The sequence below is a fragment of the Sceloporus undulatus genome, chromosome 1 (assembly GCF_019175285.1).
Source record: "Sceloporus undulatus isolate JIND9_A2432 ecotype Alabama chromosome 1, SceUnd_v1.1, whole genome shotgun sequence".
In the NCBI taxonomy this organism is placed as follows: domain Eukaryota; kingdom Metazoa; phylum Chordata; class Lepidosauria; order Squamata; family Phrynosomatidae; genus Sceloporus; species Sceloporus undulatus.
In genome coordinates, this window is record NC_056522.1 from 295,971,933 (window position 1) to 295,977,983 (window position 6,051).

The following is a 6,051-nucleotide window of genomic DNA, read 5'->3' on the forward strand; positions in this document are numbered from 1 at the left end:
GAAGAGGGAGGCTCTGAGGCCAACTAAAGGCAGCCTTTCCTGAGGGCAAAGAGGACAAGACAAAAAAGCTACTGGCTCTCTTCCTTTCCCATCTATATACATAGGGTGACCAGATGTCCTAACCCCAAAGGAGGACAAGGCGCCGTGAAATGGAGGACAGCCCAGAGGAAAAAAAAATATGCAGGACATGACCAAAGACAAGCTCAAAAGAGTTTAGCACACTGGGGACAATTGGAAGTATAAACAGCAATTAAGACGTCATAATCCCCCACTTGTGCAAATGGTTTCCACATGACAGCATGTTCAAAGCACTACTATCCCGTGAATAACCCATGATAATCCCTCAATTGCACGAATGGTTTCCACACGACATTGTCTTCAAAGTGCTATTATCCCGTGAATAACACATAATAATCCCTCAGTTGCATAAATGGTTTTCACACACGGTTGTATGCAAAGTGCTATTATCCTGTGAATAACTCTTGATAATCCTGCAATTGCGAAAATGGTTTTCACACGACGTCGAGGTGAAATGTGATTAAAATGCCATTATCCCATAACCAGGCAAGAAACAGCAGCAAATCATTCACAGAATTTTCCCATGAATGACTTTTTTGCTGTTTATTGCCTGGTTATTCATGGGATAATGGCTTTTGTGTTAATCTCATTTTTATCACATTGATTTTCACAGGTTTAAACTCCACATTTCCCCCTGCATGATAAACTCACTTATGTAATAATGTTAATATATTCCTAGTGTAATAATGTAAATTCATGCTTCTTGGTCATGCTCAAAACAAAAGACCTTTTGGAATTCCTCCTGGACAGGAGGTTGAAATGGAAGATATGTCCTGGGAAAAAAGAAGGACCCTCTGGTCACCCTGTATATACATATACCCACAGCTCAAAGACACACTTCCTCCCCAGGAAAGTCCAGTGGAAAGGTGGACATGGCGGACATTCCAGAACAAAGGGAGGACATGACCGAAGAAAAGCTAAAAAAAAACCCCACATGTCTATAAATGTAATAAATTCATGCTTCTTAGTCCTGCTCCAAATGGAGGACCTTTTGGAATTCCTCCTGGACAAAAGGCTGAAATGTAGGACATGTCCTGGAAAAGGAGGATGTCTGGTCACGCTGCCCGCTAGCTCAGAAATATTCTCCCTCCACAGGAAAGTCCAATAGTAAGGTGGAAGGAGTTTTCTTGTTTCCCAGACTCTTGTTCAGTCCATTTCAGGAACAAAGGCAGGGTGATGACTGTAGAACAAATGCCAAAGACCATATTGTGGTAACACCTTTATTGGGTCAGCTGAACAGGTTTTCTTTTTTTGTTCCTTGTGGGCTGGCTTTGTAACAGGTTTAGCAGGATATGGATTTTGGAATAAGAACAAGGAGTGGGGGGGGGGGGCAGTCAAGTGTGGGGCTGACCCATTCTTGGAAGCAGTCTGTGTATGCTTTCCTCAGCCATACTACAGAGCAGCAGGCCAGTATTTCTAACATACTAACATACAACAAGATACTCTCAACTATAAGTCAACATCATGTCAAGGGCAGGTTTTGGGTCCAAAATTAGGGATTTTGATATGACCCATGGATAAATTGACGGTAAAACTTGGGGCAGGTAGCAAAGGAGGAAGAAGAAAGAAGAGAGAGAAAATGATGCCAAAGAACTTGCAACATTTCAGCAGGCATAACTATGAACCCCCTAAAGGTGGGTAGATGAGGAAGTTGTTGTGTGCCTTCTTGGCGTTTCCAACTTATGGTAACCCTATCATGGGGTTTTCTTGCCTTCCCGTGAGTCTGAGAGAGTGTGACTTGCCCAAGGTCACCCAGTCAGTTTCATGTCTCAGCTGGGACTTGAACCCTGGTCTCCAGAGATGTAGTTCTTAAACAACTATGCCATGCTGGCTACTATAGCAAATCATGGAGTTGAGAAGTGTGTGGGATGTGTCCATACACAGGCAAAGCTAAAAAAATGTCAAAAAGAATGTTAAAAGGCAAGACAAAGGAAATGGTGACTGCATTAGCAGCAATTATAGCCTTTAAGTTTAATGTGCTAATTCTGCCTTATTATAACCCAGAACAGCACACAAACATACACAAATGTCTTTTTCAAATCCTCCAGTGCCTGATACCTCTCAGGGCTTATTTGAGGAAAAGAGATTCCACCTCAACATTAGGAAGAACCTCCTGATAGTAAGAGCTGTTCTACAATGGAACGCACTCCCTCAGAGTGTGGTGGAGTCTCCTTCCTTGAAGGTTTTTAAATAGAAGCTGGATGGCCATCTTTTAGGAGTAATTTGATTGTATATTCCTGCATGGCAGGGGGTTGGACTGGATGGTCCTCATGGTCTCTTCCAACTCTATGATTCTCTGATTCTAAGTTTCAAAGAGATGCTGCCTCCTCCATTTTCCCACCCAGGCATTCAAAAAGGTCAGAAACAGCACCACGGTGGAGAGAGTAGAGGGGGCCACCGCTTCTTTTAGGTTTTCCCAGGATGGACTAAGTTCTCGCCTTTTGCCACTCTACTCAGAGAAAAGGATGGCTCTTGTTTTGATAAGAGTTAAAGTACAGTACTTACCTTGATGCTTGGATAAATCGACCCAGGTTTTTTGGGGTCAATTTTTTGACTAAAAATTTTAGACATGAGTATACATGGTAGTATGTATAGGCAGTAATGAAAGGTATTAAGAACCAGTGTGTTGTAGTGGTTTATGTGTTAGACTAGGACTTCAGAAGACCAGGTTTAGAATCCCTGCATGGCCATGGAAACCCACTTGCTGACCCTGGGCAAGTCCCACTCCTAACCTCACAATTTTCCACAATAAATTTTCAACAGTTCTATATTTAAAAGTGTTTGAGAGCATCTGCATGTATGGAACTAATATTTTTGTGTTCATTTTAGCTGTTTAACTTCATAGGTTAAAGCCTGGGCCCATATACTTTCAGTTTAGAATTACCGTATATACTCAACTATAAGTCGACCTCATGTATAAGTCAAGAGTGAGTTTTGGGGCCAAAATTAAGGATTTTGCTATGACCCGTGGATATGTTGAGGGTAAAACTTAGGGGCATATAGCAAAAGATGTAAAGGATGAAGCAAAACAAAACAATATCAAAGAACTTCCAAAATTCCAGCAGACATACCTCTTTGTGCTTACCCTTAAGGCTGGATGGATGAGAGAGTAATGGGGGTCAGTGCTTCCATGACAGATTTTACTCTTGCTTTTCACCAGGGGATGGTTCCTTCTTTTAAATAAGAATTAAGATATAGTACATACATTGACCTGTGGATAAGTCGACTCAGGTTTTTTGGGTCAATTTTTTGACCTAAATTTCTAGACTTATACCTGAGTATATACAATAGGTGTGATCCCAAGACCCAGAGATCAGTGACAGAACATGCACTTCTCAAGTTTATTGTTCTTGTGTGCCTCCAAGTCCTTCCCAACTTATGACAACCCTAACACAGTCTATCACATGGGGGTTTGGGGGGTTGGGGTTTTTGTTTTTTTGTGTGTTTTTTGCAAGATTTGTTCATAGCAGATTTGCCTTTGCTTTCCTCTGAGGTACAAAGAATGCAACTTGGCAGAGATCTCTCACTGGGTTTCCATTGCAATATCACTGCTTGGCCTCTCAAGTGCTTTCACCATTTCTCCAATTTGTGACTTTTTACCTGGATCTCTCTCTCTCTTAAAACATTTAGATGGCAACAACTCTCCAACTTCCTTAATTTCTTCATCAGATTCCAGATTTTCTTCTATCCATCAATCTGAGCCTTGAACAATCTACACAACAAATTCACTTTCATGACACAACTGTGCACTTGATGACATCTTTGTAATTTGACCACATAGAAGTTATTTGAGAAGTTTCATCAGGATTTGAATGGCTGTGTCGCCATTAGGGACAACCCCCATTGTCTCGTGGTGGTGCTGCATGCGGCCGTTCCACTATTAGGGACAATGGAACTTCATGGCAGTGCTTCCTCATGGACAGACCACCATGGGACAACAGGGGCTGTCTCTAATGGTGATGCAGCCATGTGCATGAGCCACCATTGGGGACAACACGGACTTGCCATACGTGGATGCTTGGGTCCTCAGATGGCAAGTCCACAGATACCGAGGGCCAACTGTATAACAGGAGTTTCTCAAACTACAATACCCACATAGGGAGGTTAAGAAACAAATTAACAAAGCAAGATTAATACACAGAAACTATCTATTACAAGATAGGCTACAACCAGCTCTGGAGAATAAGGCCTCACAAGAGAGGAACTGCTGGACCTCTTACCCTTTCCCTCCACCACTCCCTTCTCCTTCTGTGTCATGTCTTTTTAGATTGTAAGCCCGAGGGCAGGGAATCGTCTAACTAAAAGATTGTATGTACAGCGCTGTGTAAATTTACAGCGCTTCATAAATAAAGGTTAATAATAATAATAACAAGCTCTGGGAGGCAGGCAATTATTGCCCTACAGACAGTTTCTAAGATTTGGAGATAAACAACTACTTGCTTAGAACAATGGATGGTAGTACAGGAACAGGATCCTGCCACATTCTGCTCATGCAAAAATTGAGAGCTTGATGTACACACAGAGTGTCACATGTACTGTGACTCCACGGGACAGATTCTTATTTTTTGCTTAGATTTTATTCTGTTTATGAAAAAATTGAGAGCCCAAAGTACACATACAGTACCACTTGTACTGATGACATTGACAATACATAGCAAAATGAATAGCAATTTTTATAATAAAAATGCAGTAGTTAAGGTAAGTTGAAAAATAAATATATTGCTATAGGTACAGAGATATAAAATATATTTGCATATGTTCCTATCATTTTTATATTCACTGGTTATAAGCTTTTGAACTATTTCATTGCATTTTCCCCTGTGAGCATGTCTTTCTGTTGCCCAAATATGAAAAGGCAATTTGAACGTTTATGCAAAAATCACAGATACAAAATAAAAGAGTAGATTCCATTTTTGAATTGAAGATTTCTATTTCATCTAAACTGGATAACCGAGGCTTTAAATTTTTAAAGCACCTGAACATTTTTTCTTCCTTTTGACGAGAAGAAACTGACTGGCTAAATCCTGTTTTATAACTCTAGAGATACTACTGAAAATAGGGCAGCAAGGTTCATGAAGAGGGTTTCCTTGTATTGTCTTTTCAGCAAATGGCTTGAAAGCTGGGAGTAAAAGGGAAAAAAGCATCCCAAATTCTTTTCATTCTCATGAATCCTGAAGTGCACAGTAATAAAAATGCAGAAAGTTTAGGGAGTGAATAAAAGATGTCTATCACATGTCTATTTTCATAAATATACAGTCATGTAGCTGTTGAATATAGTTGCAAATGCAATCATATGTATAATCAACATGCTGTGCATTTAAAGAAATACATAGTTTGCAGAGAAAAGTGCCAAGATATGAGAAAATATGGAAAATCAGGAAATATTGGTATCTTGTCAATGTCTGACAATGGTGGCAATGATAAAGACAGTATCACCATTGACTATTACAGTCTTTTACATTATTAATATTTCAGTCTAATAATGCTTTGTAATTCCTTTTGCTGGCAAACAATTCAGATCTCTACCCACATTTCCAAATAGAGCATTACAATATTTTGATTGTTCATTTATTTATTTTTTCTATATTGTTGTTGTTAATTGCTGTCATATTGACTTCAGCTTATGGCAGCCTTATGGCAGAAAGACCTCCAAGGCATCCTGTCATTAACAGCCCTGCTCAGATCCTGCAAACTCAGGGCTATGGCTTCCTTGATTTGAGTCTATCAACCTATAAAATGGTGTTCTTCTTTTCCTACTGCCACTTTACCAACTGTAGTCTACATTACTCAACATTAGCAGAGTCACACCTCTCTTAGACATGTGGGGATTTAGACAAAGGACAGTGAACCGCACATGACTGAGAGAGGCATAGCCTCTGCCTTACATTGAGATCTTGTCACAAGAATGAAATTTGTTGCCAGCAAAGATGATGATGATGATGATGATGATGATGATGATGATGATGATGATGA